At 39.5% G+C, this 20615-nt stretch overlaps 1 protein-coding gene across 6 annotated transcripts in view; it reads right to left on the reverse strand.

Annotated features, from left to right (window-relative positions):
* The window catches only part of LOC307183458 (uncharacterized protein), a 921334-nt gene extending 901067 nt beyond the window's left edge, over positions 1–20267 (reverse strand). For all 6 annotated transcript variants that reach the window (XR_013827469.1, XR_013827470.1, XR_013827471.1 and 3 more), the window contains exon 1: positions 20079–20267. The gene's annotated coding sequence lies outside the window, so the exon portion shown is untranslated. The remainder of the gene's footprint in view (positions 1–20078) is intronic.
* Positions 20268–20615: the final 348 nt, after the last annotated feature.

Raw genomic sequence — 20615 nt, forward strand, 5'->3', positions numbered from 1 at the left:
CCTGCCTCAAACTCACCCACCTAGAGGCAAATGCAATGCCCATGTCACCAAAAGTCCCAAGACCCACCCATTCCTACATCTCCAAAGAGAGTGGTCCCAATGCCCAGAGGGCCGTAATGGAGAAAGTTTCCCTGCTCTACGATATGGGTTATTTCTGTGAGGTAATACAAGCCACTCAACAACACGCAGCGACAGCCTGGGATCTCATTCTACTCCCCAAGGAGGTGATGGACCTTATATCATCTTTAGTCTTAAGTCCTCTCCAACTCTTACAGATACATTGAAAACTCCCATGATCCTGACCTCACAACTGAAAGAATCCAAGTCAAAAGACTCTTATTTCACTGATACACTGAATTGAAATGAACAGGTTATGGCCACTTATTGAGCACGTACTGTGTACAGGGCACATACCAGTGATTGCACAGGTGTGCCTGGGGAGAGTGAAAGGCAAGTACATTCTAACCTAAAACTGTTCTCATTCCAATTTTGTAGAAGTTGTTAATTCAGATTACTCCTGGCCTTTTTCTTGTTCCCACTCTTGTCCTGCTTTGCACACTGTTCTTACTAACACCTCTCTAAGAAAGTAATATGGAAAATTTTAGCTTAAGCAAGACAATTCAAAAGAATTCTTTGCTAATACGAAACTCAGAGATGATACCTGAATATCATTAACCCTTGCTATTGGAATCCCTTATTACTCCTATTGGTTTGGTTTTGTGGAGATGGAGATGCGGGAGGGAACATGGTCACAGATCACCCCTGACAGTACAACAGCATTTCCCAAGCACAGAATATTCCTGTTGCAGCTTCTAATTCCACACTTTGGGTCTCAGTTTTTCTACTTAAAGCACAGGTGCTGAAGTTCCTTCCTCCCAATGATCCTGTCACTGTTCATGAGGACCCTGTCTGCCAACCACATCAAAGTCTCCAGATGTTAGTTGGAAGACCTGGTGCCTCTTCTTGCCTTAAACAATCCTCTACAATAAATAGCCAATGCACAGAGAAATGACCTTTGTAATCTAGGATGCAGAGATGAGGGAACATGTGTGCAGGTGGGATCCCCCCCAGTGTAGGTGCACGTACCACTGGTGCCCTTGGAAATTCAACTGCAGTAGATTGACTAAGATGTGATCTTGCCAAAGGCAAGGAACATATTATGTGGCATTTGATGAATTCTTCTAGCCTTATAAATCTGATTCTTTATTCTGTGCCCCTAAGAGACCTGAAATTAAAGAGATCAGCATTATTGAATTTTGCAGAAAACACAGCTATAGGACTGATGCATTTAACTTCCTTTACTGAGCATTCTATTACAAAGAAAATGGATAACTTTGATTCAAGAAGCTGGAGGAAACAGGAGGGAAAAAAATATAGCCAACATCTTCTACTAGAGGGTAATATGAGAACTAATTTATGCTGACCCTTTCCTTGAAGTGCTAACAGTTTACAGGTAAAATTTCCCAAGATTTTTTCACATACTAATATATATTAAGCCCCCATTCATGTGCATCACAAGGTGCCAAGTAGAGCAAGTCAAGAACAAAGGACAACAGAAAACAACTGGTCACTGACTTAAAATGCTTACATTTTGCAAGCGATAAGCTTAGTACCAATTGCTTAGTACTTCTCAAAGAGTCACCTGTTGGTGCTCTGCATCAGAACCACCATGACAGCCTTACAGAAATGCAGAGGCCTGGGTCTCAGCTAATGTCAATGGTTTAGAATCTCTGAGCAAAAGGACTTTTTTCCAGGTTCCCTAGAGATGATGAAGTACACTAAAGTTTGAGACTGCTGCCATAGGAGCGATCTCAAGTCTGTATTATTCAGGAGGTTCCACTACAGGCCTCAATGAGGGAATGACTCAATTACATGGGGCTGAAGTTTACTGAGTCTCGTCCTCCCATTTCCGTCTTATACTCAAGCTCACGTTCCAACGGAATTCCTTTGACTTTTAAGGTTAAGAGGAAATTGTTGATGTTCCTGAATTACCCTTAATAATAGCTTAGCCACACTTGGAAGGGCTGAACATAGTAATGCTTGATTAATTTGGACCTGTTAAAGGAGCGACTGCACTAATCTGGGAAAGGTCAAAATCTACTCCTTTTTACTAGAGATTTTTTTTCCCCTCTGTGGAATAATAATAATGTATTCTAACTCACAAACTAAAGCCAAATTTTAGATCTGGACTTTTGGCCTTATGTGGTTTGAGATATGCTTAAAAATTTCTCAACCACGTCACCTATCCCCTGGTCCATCATTACCAACTGCTGTGATTTTTTTTTCCTCTGGTATAATAGGCATTCTGGTTCTGAATCCAAATAACTAATGGCAAAGAGAAAGAAATAATCATTATTAAAACACACAGGGACTTCCCTGGTGGCCCAGTGGTAAAGAATCCACCTTCCAATGCAGGAGAGGCAGACTTGATCCCTGGTCAGGGAACTAAGATCCCACGTGCTGCAGGGCAAATAAGGCTGCGCACCACAACTACTGAGCTTGTGTGCCTCAAGTAGAGAGCCCACGTGCCGCAAACTACAGAGCCCACACACTCTGGACCCCGCACACCACAACTACAGAGCCCACGCACCCTGGAGCCCCTGAGCCACAACTAGAGAGAAGCCCACGCACCAAAACAAAGAGCCCGCATGCCACAACGAAGACCCCACATGCCACAACTAAGACCCAATGCAGCCAAATAATAATAATAGTAAAGAAAATAAAACACACACACATAATATGACAGGCACTGATTTCCTCAGTTCTTTTTCATATAATTTATTCATCATCATCATAATCCTGGGGTAGATATTATTAGCCCTATTTTACAGTTGAGGATAGGGAATCACATGGCTACTAAATGATAAAACCAGATATGATACCAGGTCTCAGCCCTCCACATCAGGGAGCTGCCTTTATTATACCAAGCAGCATCTTCCTTCACTGAAAATACTTGAAGGAAGCTTCGAGTTTGTTACTCTAGGGAATAAATAATGCCCTGAAGAAAAGGGGACTTTAAAGTCCATCAGACTCAGTTTGAATCAAGAATGTGTTCCTCCAACAAGATGTATAACCTCGAGTAAAGTCACTTAATCTCTCTGTGGCTCTGTTTATAAAAGATAAACATCATCTATTCAAACAGGGTACTATTTATTCCCTTCCGATGAAAAGTACTTGAAATTAGGAAGTAACAATGTGAAAGCCTCTAATATCATAGGTAACAGTTAAAAAAAACTGTAGCTCGTGTTCTTCCTTTTCATTTTTTAAATATCAATTAAATAAAAGTATTTTTCTAAAATATCACTGAGGCAGCTCATGAAGAGAATGGAGAATCAAAAAGAGTAAATCAGGCAAGTAAAGAGTCCCTGGAGAGTGAAAAGAAAGTATATGCAAATGGAATAAGAATACCTGTATAGAAGGAAACAACAGATGGACACTCAAACCAAACTTCTTCTATTTGACAAATTTGTGAAGATCATGCTGATAGAGGTCCCATCATGTCTTGATGAACGCAGAAAGCTCACTTAGCAGCACCATATCATAAAGAACAGGTTAAATAATTCTACGTTCTCATATCCAGTAAAAGTTTCTCCCTTTAAGAATAAGCATGCCCCCTTGAAATCTGAGTTTTGCTATTGCTAAAACATGTTAAGAATCTTTCTTCATAATACCATACATCATACTGGACTCTATAGCTGACAAAATACTTGTAGCTTCACAAAGTCACCTGAGTAATAAGTACCACATCACCACACCATCAGATGATAAAGACACATCTCCATTTCTCCTGTCTTGGCCATCACAACACAATCCCTGAAAGGAGAAGTATTCCCAGCCTCATGTTCCAAGTGAGACAGGCCCTCCTAAGTCCACCACACCACCTCAGAACTAGAGAAGGAAATTCTCAGAGTTCCTCTTGTTCCTGAGACCAGCACACTGAGGGCTATTTCTCTCCTCCCTTGGCCACCATCCTGCTGAGAGCTGCAGTAGAGAACACCTGTCCAATGGCCCCACATTGTCCTGCTTGGCCATCAGTTCTCATACGTCACATCCCTATTACCTGTTAACCAGAAACCTGAGCTCCCACATCATCCATCATCCCAAGTCTTCTGTACATTTATGACTCTGAACAACTTTCCTAACCATCATCTACCTCTCAACCCCTTCCCCTTATGTGTCATCAGCAAACACTCTTGTTATGGCTTGAACTGTGGCCCCACCCACACAAATTCCTATGTGTAACTCCTAATCCTCAGTACCTCAGAGTGTGACCTAATTTAAAAGTAGGGTCATTACACACTGATGAAAGAAATTTAAGATGACACAAACAAATGGAAAGATGTACTGTGCTCATGGACTGGAACAATTAATAGTGTCAAAATGACTATACTATCCAAGGCAATCTACAGATTTAGTGCAATCCCTATCAAAATTCCAATGGCATTCTTCACAGAACTACAACATATAACTCCAAAATTTGTATGGAAACACAATAGACCCTGAATAACCAAAACAATCTTGAGAAAGAAGAACAAAGCTGAAAGCATCATGCTCCCTGATTTTAAACTAAACTAAAAAGCTACGGTCATCAAAACAGTATGGCGTTAGCACAAAAACAGACCCATAAATCAATGGAACAGAAGAGAGAGCCCAGAAATGAACCCATACTTATATGGACAATTAATATGAAAAAAAGGGGCAAGAATATACAATAGGGAAATGACAAATTCTTCAGTTAATGATGTTGAGAAAACTAGACAGCTACATGCAAAAGAATCAAACTGGACTTGACTACTTTCTCACACCATAAACAAAAATAAATTCAAAATGAATTAAAGACTTAAGTGTAAGACCTGAAACCATAAAACTCCTAGAAGAAAACATAGGCAGTAGGCTCTTTGATATTGGTCTCAGCAATATTTTTTTTTTATATATTTCTCCTCAGGCAAGGGAAACAAAAGCAAAAACAAACAAATGTGACCTAATTAAACTCAAAATCTTTTGCACAGGAAAGGAAACTATCAACATATGAAAATATTGCCTACTGAATGGTAGAAGATATATGCAAATGATATGTGTGACAAGGGGTTAATATGTGTCACACAAAGAACTCATACAACTTAACTTTAAAAAAAAAATCCAACTTAAAAATGGGCAGAGAACTTGAATAGACATTATTCCAAAGACATACAGATGACAAATAGGCACATGAAAACATCTTCAACATCACTAATCGTCAGGGAAATGTAAATCAAAACCACAATGAGATATCACCTCACATTTGTCAGAATAGCTATTATCAAAAACACAGCAAATAACAAGTACTGGCAAGGATGTGGAGAAAAGGGAAGCCTTGTGCCCTGTTGGTGGGAATATAAATTGGTACAGCCACTAGGAAAACAGTATGGAGGTCCCTCAAAAAATTAAAAATAGAACTACCATACAATCCAGCAATTCCACTTCTGGATATTTTTCCAAGGAAAACAAAACTCTAATTTAAAAAGGTATATGCACCCCTATGTTCACTGTAGCATTATTCACAATAGTAAGATATGGAAGCAACCTAAGTGCCCATCGATATATAAGTGGATAAAGAAGATGTGGTGTGTATGCATGTGTGTGTGTGTGTGTGTGTGTGTGTATAAACACACACACATATGTGTATATATATACACACATATATGTGTGTGTATGTGTGTATATATATATTTATGTGTGTGTATAGTATATGCTCAGAATATTACTCAGCCATGAAAGAGAATGAAACCTTGCCTTTACAGCAATGTGGATGAACCTAGAGAGTATTATACTAAGTGAAATAAGTCAGAGAAAAACAAATACTACATAATTTCACTTACATGTGGAATCTAAGAAAACAAAACGAACAAACACAATAAAACAGAGACAGAGTCACAGATACAGAGAACAAATAGGTGGTTGCTGGGGGTGGGGTGGAAGATGAGAGAAATAGATGAGGGAGATTAAGAGGTACAAACTGGGCTTCCCTGGTGGCGCAGTGGTTGAGAGTCCGCCTGCCGATGCAGGGGACAAGGGTTCGTGCCCCGGTCCAGGAAGATCCCACATGCTGCGGAGCGGCTGGGCCCGTGAGCCATGGCTGCTGAGCCTGCGCGTCCGGAGCCTGTGCTCCACAACGGGAGTGGCCACAACAGTGAGAGGCCCACGTACCGAAAAAAAAAAGAAGTGCAAACTTTCAGTTACAAAATAAATGAGTCATGGTTATGAAATGTACAGTGTGGGGAATACAGTCAATAATTACAAAAAACCTTTGTATGGTGACAGATGGTAACTAGACTTATTGTGGTGATCACTTTGAAACGTATAGAAATATCGAATCACTATGTCCGCACCAGGAGCTAACATGGTGTTGCTCATCAATACTTCAAAAACAAACAAACAAACTCATAGAAAAAGAGATCTGATTTGTGGTGACCAGAGGCAGGGGTTGGGGGAAGGGTAATTGGGTGAAGGTTGTCAAAAGGTATAAACTTCCAGTTATAAGGTAAATAAGTACCAGGAATGTAATGTACAACATAAATATAATTAACTCTGCAATACGTTATGTGTTAATATTGTCAAGAGTAAATCCTAAGAGTTCTCATCAAAAGGAAATATATATATATTTTCTGTTTATTTAATCTTGTATCTATATGAGATGATGGATTTTCACTAGATTTATTATGGTAATCATTTCATGATGTATGTAAATCAAAGTATTATGCTGTACACCTTAAACTTATATAGTGCTGTATGTCAATTATACCTCAATAAAACTGGAAGAAACAAAATTAAAATTTAAAAATAAAATGTAAAAAAAACAGGGTCATCACAAACATAATTACTTAAGTTAGAATTAAGTCATACTGGAGTAGGGTGGACTTCTAACCCACTATGACTGGTATCCTCATAAAAAGGAGAAATTTGGAAACAGGCACACACTCAGGGAGAACGTCATGTTGGATTTATGTTGCCGCAGGCAAGGAACTACCAGAAGCTAGGAGACAGGCCTGGAACAGATTTTCCCCTGACGGCTTCAACAGGAACATGCCCCTGTCAATGTCTTGATTTCAGACTTCTGGCCTTCAAAACTATGAGACAATAAATTTCTGTTATTCTAAGTCACCCAGTTGGCGGTACTTTCTTATTCAGCTCCAGCCAGCTCATTCCATTCTTCTCTGAACACCTCCTTCTCCTGGCTGTGTTATGGTGACACGAGTCTCCTCTACAGCCCTCCTGAGGGGAAGATTTATTCCTCTCGCACCCTCCCATGCCTCAAAGTCTGGAAATGGAGCAGTTATCCACCTTGCGCCCATTGCTCCCTCCAAACCAGTTCTCTCTCTCTGCTCAAAAGCTCAGATCTCTTAAAGTTCAAGCCTAACACTCCCCCTACTTGTTACTGTCATCTACAAATCCTGGTCGCTCTGCATCACTTATTGATTAATTTTTATTAACTGTTACACAAGCTCCTTTCTGCCCCTACTCCTGTCAGAAAATAATTACAATAATGGCATCAACACTCTGGTGTCTCAGTTCCTCTACCTCCTCAAGTCCAAAGATTGCCTCCACCAAGCCCAGTCACCCATTCTATCTTGTCATCACCATTAACTGTACCACCTTCAAAACAGCCTCAAACTTCCCACTCTTTGAACACCATGTTCTAAACTTTCAGCTTGGGCACTCTGTACACATTCTGCAGCAATTCTTCGTTTCCATTTACCGAGCCTTCCAATCCACTATCATCCTACTTTCCCTCTTGATCACTCTTCTCATGTCTTCCCTCTCTTCTTGCCCAGTTTGAATTCCATTAGTCCTTAACTAGAAGGACTGCCTTGGAAACACCTTTCACTTTCTCCCTTTTTGTTTTAGCACAACAGTACAGCAAAAGCTCCAACTCTGATAAAACCCATCAATCTGCCTACGGTAGATCTCTGTCTGACAAACCGAATTTGCCAGAGTAAAGTACATACGTAACTATGCTGTTCGATCTCCCTTTAAAGTTATGACTATAAAAATAGATTTCGCAGCTGCCATCCCTCCCTATCAATTATCTACCATCCTCCTAGTCATAACCTCTCATTCCTTGAAAAGTTGCACCCCTGGATTGTGTCTTCCATCACATTTCCTGTGAGTTACTGGTGATCATAATATTCAAATAACTGACCCATTTAATACTATGGAATACTATGACATGTCAGGTTCTTGACCTATTCCTGACAATTGACCTTGCCCTCAACCTTACCTCAAGCACACACTTCAGTGTTTATACCCTAGATTTTGTCATTACTGAGATCCATAATCTCAGTTTCCAGCATATCAATATCTAATGTCTAACTTCTATCTTTCCAGCTCACTCTTTCTTTCATACTCACTCCAAAACTCCCTTGGCTCTATTGGGACATCCAGTCCATTGGTCCTACCACCTACCCTTCTCAAGTCCCTCCTTCACTGCTTACCAAATTTAGATACAAGATCCATCATTTTATTCACTCCCTGCATACATCCTCACCTAGTTGGCTTCCTTCATACTTATCTGACAAAGTTTAACACTGCTAAAATTTGGACTTCCCTGGTGGCCCAGTGGTTAAGACTCTGCGCTTCCACTGCAGGGGGCACGGGTTCAATCCCTGGTCAGGCAAGTTCCACACGCCACGTGGTGTGGCAAAAAAAAAAACCTGCTAAAACCTAACTCAGTATCTACTGCACATCTGCAACTGAGCAGCTGAATGTGGCTAGAGAAAAACACAGAACTATGCTGACTAATCTTTCAAATATGACCTCAAATCTCAAAAATACTGCCCAGCAACCTTCTACATTCCTCTGACTTTCGCAGTCCACAAACACCTCTTTTCATATCTCTCTTCTCTCCCCAAATTTCCATACTAGCTCCATCCTTACTGTTAGCTGAAATTCTTGCCTCTTATTTTCCTAATAAAATAGAATCATTTAGGAAATAATTTCCTAAATGGGAAGCCCCTAACCCCTTCTTTAATTATCTTAATTCCATTTCCTTACCCCTACTCAAAGACTTTGCTTCTACAATTATTCTCTCTTCTGATTGGAACACCAGTCTTCTCTTTACTATACAAATATGCTGTAATATGTCCATCTTAAAAATACCCTCTTTGACCCCACAATCTCCCTCCAGCAGCTGGTCCATTTTTCTATTCTTATTTATAGAAAAACTCCTAAAAAGAGATGCCTGGGCTTCCCTGGTGGTGCAGTGGTTGAGAGTCCGCCTGCCGATGCAGGGGACACGGGTTCGTGCCCCGGTCCGGGAAGATCCCACATGCCGCGGAGCGGCTGGGCCCGTGAGCCATGGCCTCGGAGGCTGCGTGTCCGGAGCCTGTGCTCCGCAACGGGAGAGGCCACGACAGTGAGAGGCCCGCGTACCGCAAAAAAAAAAAAAAAAAAAAAAAAGAGATGCCTGTGATAGCTGTCTTCAGGTTCTCAATCCCTCTAATCAGATGTTAACTCAGCATTCCACCAAGCTCACTCACGTCGCCAAGCCCAATCGTCAACGCTTGGTCCCCATCTCCTAACTCTCAGCAGCATCAAGCACAGTTAATCATGTCCCTCATGAAACACTTTCTTTTCTTGGCTTCCAGGACAACGCACTTTAAGACTTTACCTCCTGCTTCACAGGCTGCTCCTTTTCCATCTACTTCATAGAATCCTTCTTCTCTGCTAAAGCGAATGTGGTGGGGTGACCATATCTCAGGTCTAGACCTTCTTACCTAAGACTACACCTACTCCCCAGGTGCTTAATCTAGTCCAATAGCTTTATATTCTGTCTATATGATGATGACGTCCAAATCACCATCCCTGATCACTCACACTCTGAATGTGCACATCCAGTCACCTACAGGACCCTCCTCAGTATCGCCAGAACCCAACTCGGGAACCCTACTCTGCAGCCTCACCTACAGGACCCTCCTCAGTATCGCCAAAACCCAACTCGGGAACCCTACTCTGCAGCCTCACCTACAGGACCCTTCTCAGTATCGCCAAAACCCAACTCGGGAATCCTACTCTGCAGCCTCACCTACAGGACCCTTCTCAGTATCGCCAAAACCCAACTCGGGAATCCTACTCTGCAGCCTCACCTACAGGACCCTTCTCAGTATCGCCAAAACCCAACTCGGGAATCCTACTCTGCAGCCTCACCTACAGGACCCTCCTCAGTATCGCCAAAACCCAACTCGGGAACCCTACTCTGCAGCCTCACCTACAGGACCCTTCTCAGTATCGCCAAAACCCAACTCGGGAACCCTACTCTGCAGCCTCACCTACAGGACCCTTCTCAGTATCGCCAAAACCCAACTCGGGAACCCTACTCTGCAGCCTCACCTACAGGACCCTTCTCAGTATCGCCAAAACCCAACTCGGGAACCCTACTCTGCAGCCTCACCTACAGGGCCCTTCTCAGTATCGCCAAAACCCAACTCGGGAATCCTACTCTGCAGCCTCACCTACAGGGCCCTTCTCAGTATCGCCAAAACCCAACTCGGGAACCCTACTCTGCAGCCTCACCTACAGGACCCTCCTCAGTATCGCCAAAACCCAACTCGGGAACCCTACTCTGCAGCCTCACCTACAGGACCCTTCTCAGTATCGCCAAAACCCAACTCGGGAACCCTACTCTGCAGCCTCACCTACAGGACCCTTCTCAGTAACGCCAAAACCCAACTCGGGAACCCTACTCTGCAGCCTCACCTACAGGACCCTCCTCAGTATCGCCAAAACCCAACTCGGGAATCCTACTCTACAGCCTCTAAAATATCTCCTTCTCCAGCCTCCCAGTAGATGAGAGACTATCCCATTACTACTCCATTTATCCAGCCAAAAACCTAAGGTTACTCTTTGATTTTTCCCTCTCTCAGACTCTCCATAATCAATCCATCGGCAAGGCTGGTTCACAGTACTATCTCAATACATCCGTATGGAATGAATGGATGGACGTATAAACGAGCAAATGTGAGCAACTGTATTGTACCAGGAGTAGAAATTATGAAAAACTACTCTTTACAGTCCAAAGATACAACCAGCTGCATGCATTCTTAACATGCCTTTTTAAGAACGTATGAGGAAATGAAACCTGTAGTAAAGATGCTGAGATTTATAGCAAGTCCTCACTTCTCAAATTTGGTCACTTCCCCTTAAATTACTGGTATGATCTGCCCAGTGCTACTATTTTGGGAGATCTAATTTCCCTTCTGTTGACTAATTTAAATAAGTTCTGACATGCTGCATTTTCACATCCTTGCTCTCCAAATATAACAAATCCCTAAACTTCTATAATCTATTGATTTCCAGACACTGACTTGGTAACTGCTCAGGTGAAAACCTGGAGAACAAAACTAATTAGATGAAAGGAGCAATAGCTTTGGTGCACCAGAGCAGAAAGACAATGAGCCCTATCAAATTATCTCTGGGAACAATCTCTAACAGTGGAATAAATATGGTATTTTCTTCAACTTCACATTTTAATGCAATATTTTTGATTTGCTTTTCAACCCAAATTCAATTAAAAATGTAAACAATTAATATTTTTAGGAATGAGAAACATTAATTCCCTTTTCTTCTATTAGTGCCTCTAAAAATGTCTTGGGTCATTGCTTTTTCCATAAAGGAGCAAAAATATTGAGCCAGGGTTGATTCAAGTAGCCATTAGCAGCTTAGTTTGCTGACTGTCATCCACACTCCTTTTAAGTTCTTTTGAGTTCAGAAAGGAACTACCAGATGATAAGTGTACAAACCATACACTTTAACAAAATTTTGTCTAAAGCTCAGGTTGTAAACTTATTTCTCACACTGACAAAGTCAGTCACAAGACAGTTCCTCTTGACCTGGCCTCCCACACAGGTACCCAGAGATCACAAGGGTACAGCCTAGCCACCACCCCTGGAAAATCATTGCATAACACATACACTCTTGACAGGAAGTCTATGGTATTATTTTGAAAATATTCTCACCTAGGTAATGAACCTAGTCATTTACTTCTTTTTTTCCGTCCCCGGTATGACAAAGCTAATGTAAATGGAAAGATAAAGAAATTATGCTGAAAAAGAGTGAAGAAGCAAATGATTTGAAGAGGAGCAGAAACTTTCAATACGAGAAGATGGAAACTGTAGACCATCTCTGTGTGCACTGAAAGCATGACTGAAAGTGCTGCATGAAGCGTGCTTTTCAACCTTCGGAAACAAATTCCTGAGAATAAAGAGACACTGAAGAAAGCTATTAAGTAAAGCTGTGGTGACTTTTTTGCTACAGTGGGACTTGCGGGCTTAAAACTTGGGTTCTTGCATTTTTTATGAAAAAAATAAACAAGTCTATGCAGCTGCTTCCTACATAAATCATGAAAAACTACCAGTTAAAGTCAAGGCCCTGTGCTCTATGACTAATAATGTGACCTTGAATAAGTCACTTACTTAACTTCTCTACCTTCAGTTTTCTCCCTAGGAAAATGAACAACAAGAGCACCTATCCTGTGGGGCTGATTTGAAGGTTGATAATAATAATAGCCAACAGTTGCTAAGTGCTACTATATACCAGGCACTATTAAAGTACTTTGGTCGTATGAATTCACTTAATCCCTACAGCAACTGTATGAGGTAGATAAATACTATTATTATCCTTATTTTGTAGAAAAGGATACTGAGGCACAGAAATATGCTCCAAGGACCAGAAGCATCAGCGTCATTTGGGAGCTTGTTAGAAATGCCAAATTTCAAGCTCAGGTTACTGATTCAAAATCTACCTTTCAATAAGATTGACAGATGATTCCTATGCAAGTTCAAGTTTCAAAAGCACCTAACTAAAACCACCTGGCTAGAAGTGGTGGCGGGGAGAGCCTGAACTTTACAGACTTCACTCCATAACCACTACACTACATGCCTCTTTGCATTAGAGAATGCTTGTACAGTGCCTAGCAAACACTAAGTAATAAATATTTGTTATCATTACAATATTTCAAAGGTGTTTTGTAAAAGAATATATATCTGCATATGTGTGTGTATATATATATGAAATTATTATATGAATTATATATATGAATCATATATGATCATACATGAATCATATATATGATCATGCATGAATCATACATGAATCATATATATATAATTATTTATATATAAATCATTATATATATATATGAAATATATATGAAATTATTATCACCTAACACAGCACTGACAGGAATCTGACTCACAGAATTCTAGAACTTCAACATTGAAATGGAACATAGAGAGCTAAGAATTCAAATCTCTTGTTTTATTTCTATGGAAATTGATACTAAGAGACGGAGTAATTTGACCCAGGTCAACCAGTAAATTAGGGGCACAGCAAAGATCTGAGCCTGAGCTTCATAGGTCCACAATTATGCAGTCATTACCAGCTTCTCTTTATTCCCTGCTACTGCACAGGTCAAAAAAAAAGACAATTGAATAAGTAAGCAATTAGTAGATGCAAGTGGTTTCACATTACTGTTTAAAGTGTTCTGCCAACCACAGAGGCAAATTCTAATGTCTATGAATATAAAATATCTTCAAAATGTGTTTCTTCAGAAACCAATTGTTTACTGGCTCCACAGCAGATTTAGTAGATTTTCTGTTGGGTGTTCTCCTGGCATTTGGCCAAAGCATTGATGCAAAATTGGTGTTGTGTAATACTGTAAATTTGGGGCAATAATGTAGCTAACCTTCCCTAACAAGCACTCTTTCTATCCAGCATTAATCCTTATCTATCCATCTTCATAGGAAATTTTTTTCAAGAATGACAATGTTTTGATCTTTTCTAAATTGCATCATATTCTCCCCCACAAACACAGGAGTCCCACCTCATAAATACTAGTCTTCCAATTAGTCCAGCTGAATTTTATTTTCTGCTTGCCATCTCCACACTCATATTCCTTTTGCCTCTGTAAAAACAGACACCTACGCTTGACTGTGCATTTCTCCTCATATCTCTACATTCTTCCAAGATTCTCAGTCATGCAAAATATATTCAGATTATTCTTTGAGCAAGTTATTTTACTCTTTCTTCAAACTGCTCAAAATTCATTTCTTTCAAAAAGGCTTATCTTTACTAACATGAATTGTTGAGGAGACTAGGATTTCTTGAATATTGGGCATTTTATTAATCTTTACTATGTAATCAACAGTAAAGACATAACATGCATAATCCCTGGCTTCACCTCCTATACAATATTATCTATACAGATACCAGCTGTCCTTCGTCTTATTAGTGAGTTTTAATTTGGATGCTTTGTGTGCATGTTCACTGTTCCTTGACGCCCCTCCCACCTTGTGTTCACTGCTCTCTGCGGTGATTCAGGATTTGCTGCAGACATCTGGTGAGAAGAAATTGTTTTGCCTTCCTATTGAAAGTGGGTGAATTATTTAGATCCACCCTTCCTAGATCGTATTTTTCCTTCAAGTGAATTTCCTTAAGGGTTTAAAGAAGTAGAAAGCTTAATGTATGCTCAACTGTATTAAAAATTAACAGAAACAGGAAACTATTCACCAAAATATTAATACTTTGGTGATCTAAGGATGTTTGAATTATGGATGATATTAATCTATTTATTTTTACCTTTCTGTACGTTTTGAGATTAATAAAATAGAAGATAAACAATAATTTTAAGAAGGTCAAAGTTGTTAGAAGTTTGGGTTCATATTGGCCTCTAGATAGTAATTCCTAACACACTGGACAAACACACCAAAATTCAAACAATTTTTTAAAAAAATAATAAAAATGATTTAAAAAAGAAAACAAACAGTCAACCTGGTAACTTAAGAGTAATAGGTGATCACAAAACAGAGAAAATTAGATTAAGATAAACCTACACAGAATTCTACTCACATCACATTCCAACTTGACATCATAGAACAGAAATCACCAATAACAAGAATGTAGGGAGACCTTCATTATTTCTCCCCATATGTTCCCAGACTCAAAGATCCAAGGAGTTACAACTAAGGAACAAGGCAGATGTTACTTTCTACCTTCTCTATTCTACTCTGTGAAAAAAGGAGTAACTATGCCCTTTTACCCTCCCCACCACCTTCTACTCAGCTGCAAAAAAGAAAAACAAGAACAATAAACTCATTTAATTCAAAAGACAAGAATTATATAAGTTAAATTTTCTCACCACAAAATAGTTTATAATAATTTTATTTAAGTACGATTTAGAAATTAGAAGAGGAAAATTACTCTTAAATACCCTTTGGATAGAAAAAGAAACCAAAATTACAACTATAGACCATTTGGAAAATAACAAAAATAAGAACACTACATATAAAAACTTGGACAATACTGCTGTATAGTCAAAGTTACTTCAAAGATTTTATAATTAATTTCTAAAAAATAAAATAAATGGGCAAAATACTTAAGTTAGGAAGAGTAAAACAGAACAAACTTCAAGAAAACCAGCAGAAATGAGGAATAAAATACAAATCAAAAAACTAAGAAATAGTGAAATAGAGGTAAATTGGAATTCATAAATAAATTCGAAAGCTATCTTAAAAGAACAATGAAATAAACCAACTAGGACAAATACAGTTTAAAAACAGAGAGGTGAGAGGAAAAAAACACAGACACATTTTATGAAATTAGAAAAAAGGGCAAGCTACAAAAAATGACAAAATTGTTTTCATTTGGAAAAAGTAAAAGATTGATAACCATGGAATAAATTGGGAAAAGTCGTCAAAGACATTCCTTCAAAAAATAATGCATGGCCTACACAGTTGATGGGAAAATGTTTCTCTTCTTTGAAGTAACAGATAATTCCTTTGATAAGCTCTTAATAAGTGTAGAAAAAAATGAAACACATTGTAATTAATCTTACAATCTAAAATAATCCTTATGGACAAATCTGACAAAGCAGATAAAAAAAACTACAAACACATCTAGTTTATAAAGATTAGTATAAAATTTATAAATAAAATATTAGCAAATACAAACCTTTAATGTAATGTAAACATTAAAAAAAAGACACCATGGTCATGGCCAGTTAGGAAACATTCCAAGAACGATAGAATGGTTCTTTAATACAGAAAAGATAAATCTGTAATGTAACTGATCACATCAATAACCAAGGGAATTAAAGCAACCATCTCAATAGATGCTGAACTAGCATTTGGAAAAAATTAAACATTCATTCTTGATAATTTTAAAATATATTAATAAAATAGAAAAAAATGTTCTTCATTCAACAACCAATGGTCAATGTCATACCTACTGTCAAAACACAAGAGGAATTTCCATTGACAAGTGTGCCTGAAGGCACCATTATTTATCACTGTTTTAAAAGTCTGACCAAACTAATAAAATAAATTATACATTTAAAAGAAGCAGAGACAGAATCATCATTATTGTTTGCACGTAGTGTGATTCTTTACCTGTAAGACCCAAGAGAATCAATTTTAAAATTTTTGATGTGCAAATTATCTATTAATAAAGACCCACAGGTTAAAACATGTTTTTAGCTACTGGCTGCCCAGAAGAGTTCTCTAAAATTGTACATTCTACTTCCTAAGGTTAAGGTTTTCTATACCAGAGCAGTAAACGGAACATATGACCTAATACTTTTCTCTACTCATGTAATGAACTGGCACTTCGTGAGATTGTAGCTCTAATCTTTTTTTTTTTTTTAATTTTCTTCACTTTCATACTCAATGAAGGAATTCAGGATCCATTGTCAAAAGTTCTCCCGAGTCTTCTGAGAAAATCTCATCTTAAATGGCATCATATATTCAGCAGTCGCCATCTATTTACTTATTTATACCCCCAACAGAACACATTCTCAGTCCTAGAGCAAGGTGATATACACTAAAGATACACAGATGAAGTTGTTCTCACCCGTCTTGTTATACTGCAGCAGAAAAAGACATGCATGAAAATTCAAGGGGTACAAAAACATGTTTTGTGAGACCATAAAAAAGGCAATTTTTACTCTTAGGTCCCTTTGAAATACACATTCAAGGATCTTTGCACATAACCATAGGCCCACTGCTATGGACTAAGAATAATTTTGAAAATGACTGAGTTAATATTCCGTAAAATGTTATGGAAAAACCCGAACAAGCTTTTTGGCCAAACCAATATATCAGCTACTCCAGGAAAAACAAGTGATGCCTTAGTGTTCAAAGTTATCACCATGTTAGAGTACATGGACAGCTACTTGCTAAAAAAACAAACAAAAACTGCCTGTCTGTTAGACAATCCCTTAAAAGACACTTTGGCCCTGATTTGATCTGCTATTTTGTTGTTAACCGTCAAGTGGATTGAAGCTCCTGCCCAATCAGCAAGCATACCGCAGTGGCATAACACTAACACGAAACTCCTTGGGTTCCAACAGCATTACCTACCAGCCCATTTAACCTTCACTGTAAATCCTGAAACACAGTCGAGCTGCTGAGGCCACCTTGAGCACCCTGAGCCACCATGTTAGATCTGTGGCAGGATGCTGGAGCAGCAGCCACCAGGCAGGTAGGGGAGGGGCAACTACACCAAGGGCAAGTCAAAGAACTGCTTTCAAACTCTACGGAGGCCCACTGAACAAAAACAGAGCTATGAAAAAAAAAAAAAAAAACAGAGCTATGAACTGAGACCCAGTAACCAATCAACAGGATTCAGAGATCAAGAATTCAGCTGACCTTACTTAAACATAGCCTCTGGCCTGAGCACAGGTCTAGGAGAAGGGTCACAACTTCAGTGAGTTTTGCGAACAGTGGCTTCAGGTACAAATTACAGATTAAAATTACAGTACAGCCTTCACGTTTGTTCAGTGAGGAAGTAAAAATGTTTGATTTGACATTAATCATTTCAGCCTCAAATACAGAAATGGTAATCAATGAAATATTTATTGAGCATCTAATACTCTATATTATGATCTATGTTAGGAGCTACAGAGAAACCCAAAAGAAGTATAGAAAGTGGTCCCTGACTTCAAGGAAATTACAACTTAGTTGACAACTCGTACACTTACATAGTGCCTTAAAGTTATTCTTCAAAATTCTTAATACAATTAGTTATTAGGCTACTTTTTTAATATCTATTGCCCTATGATGCTCTAAACTCCATGAGCTCAAGGATAATTACCACCTGATCCACAACTTTATTTCCAATGCCAAGTACATCGCATTTGCACAATAAATATATCTTGAATAGATGAATAAATGGATATATGATTGACATGTTAGAAACTTTTAAAATGAGTGTTATCTGAATTGTGCCTAGCGTAAATAAGCACAAAGAATGAAGAGAGCTCCCAGGACTTTAAGTGAGAAAAAGGTAATTATTATCTTTAACATCATCTATAAAGATTAAGACAAAACCAAATACACCCACATATAGGAGCTTAAAATGTCTACTTGATTTGTTAATTAAAAGATAACACTGCAGCTTCAGAGCCCCACCAGTCAGGCCCTGCTACCCTCCCAGCTGTCTCCTCTGGGCTGCTATGCTTTCTTTATGCTGATTTGCTGAAAGTGGGAATACAGTCCCATTCTTGATTCCCCTACAATATAGAAAACCAGGATGTAAAGTATAATAAATCTTTAGTGAATCTGGAGACAGCATGAGTATGACCCAGAGAAACCTTCACTGTTAGTAGGGGTGGCCACTCACAGTCACTTTGAAAGCCTGCTGAGGCCTGCAGCATCCTTTCTGGTGATGCCTGTGAGTTTGCAGGTGCCTGCGCAGGCTGCCTTGTCCAGATGCTTTGATATGGTCCAGATGCTACCAGGCCTGAAATCTACTGAGAAAGAGGTCATCGAAACACTGCCACCAAGCTTAGGCTTTACATTGCCCAAAACCTGCACGTCTTCTCCTGAATCATAATCCGATCATTGACCTGCAGCGGTAGCAGGAATCCTCTAGCCACATGCTTAAAAGGTCAGTTTTCTTTTCCGGTTTCTTTTTTTTTTTTTCATTCAGTAAATACGTTTTCATCATCCCTTTTTCTGATATTGCTGGTAGGATACAATCAATACTTCTCACATTTGCTTGATTTGCCCGTTCTTCTTTCAGAATCATTCCTACACTGCATTCAGACATGAACTTTCTCATTTTCTCGCTTTTTAAAAAAATTAGCTCTACCTTGATTGCTACTTTTATTTCCAGTGTAAATGCACATCCCTGCTTATGCACACACTCTATTATTCTCATGGCTTTTGTTCTATTGGATCATGATGGAATTCATAATGTTCATAAAACATGGCAAATACCTAGGGGTCTTTGAATGGGGATGCCAGTACCCCTGAGTCATACAGAAATGTTCCAAGGCTAAGCAAGCATAGGTAACTTTAAAGCAATGATTTTCCCGATCCTCAGCTTCGTTCTGAGAATACAACCAAAGTAGAGAGATCTTTCTGGACCTTCCCTTTCACAACTATATACGTGAAAATCCATATTCACTTTTCACTTGGGCACCAAGATTTCTGACTGCTATCCTCCGTCAATCGCTTCTGTGTTTGCTTATTTATTCTTATTACATATCTGGTAGATTTAGATTGATGAGAATAAGCTATCATTAAAATACCTTTTGTATACCTAGTATTTTCCACTTTTTGGCTGCTGTTTTATTCCATTGAACCCCGTCTCATTCCCATAATCAGTAATATTCAGATGCAGATGATAAGCTAAGGTATTTTAATCATGAACCTTTTTCGGGGGTTCCAATTTAAGATGACGTCGTTAACAGGTTCCCGAACTCACCTCCTTCCACAAACACACCGAACCTACAGCTACGTATGGAACAACTGCCTCTGCAAAAAAACCTAAACACTGTCTAAGCAACTCCTACCTGCCTGACAAACAAGAGAAGGTCCACATCAAACCCGGTAGTAGAGGCTGGGACACAATCTCACCATAAACCCCACCCCCTCCCAGCACAGCGCCCCACCGTCAGGAGGGAACGCAAAATGGGAGCTTCTCCCCGAGGAGACAAGGGCCTGAACCCCACATGGGACATCTTCAACCTTTAAGACCTGCACCTGAGAGACAAGCCCCTGAAATACCTAGCTTAGAAAACGCACACGACTCCAGCCCGGACTCACCCGCCCCACGGTTCCCGCCGACGACCGGGCTGCTCCGGGACTGTGTGTGGGACACGCTCAGCTTGTCTGGGAGCTTCGCCCAAGGGGCAAGCGTCTGAGTTGACACTCATTTGGCGGCCTGCTGGGGAGCGTTCCAGAAACAGAGACAGGAGGGCGGCGCCATGTTCGCGCTCTTCCTCTCCGCGCTCTGAGCGCCCGCGTCTCCGGAAATGCCTATCACGCGCATGTGCGGTCCGGGTTCTGTGCCTGGTGCCGTGGTTTTTGAAACTGCCTCCCAGAGGACTCATCTAGATCGCCTGGCACCGGTGGCCAGAGGGGCTTACCCTTGCAGTCCCATAGACCTGTATATGAATGCGTGAGCCTTTCTCATATCATTTACTTCTATGTTTATAGATATAATTATATAACTATAAAAATTTGCAAAGCATGTTGCTTTGTGTCATAACAGTAATAAAGTTAGATCTATTAGAGGCTTATAGAAAACATGTTAATTTCAGATTTCAATTCATATACTTAATTTTTACAAAGTGTATGTAA

The sequence above is a fragment of the Stenella coeruleoalba genome (assembly GCF_951394435.1).
Source record: "Stenella coeruleoalba genome assembly, chromosome: 3".
Taxonomy (NCBI): Eukaryota; Metazoa; Chordata; class Mammalia; order Artiodactyla; family Delphinidae; genus Stenella; species Stenella coeruleoalba.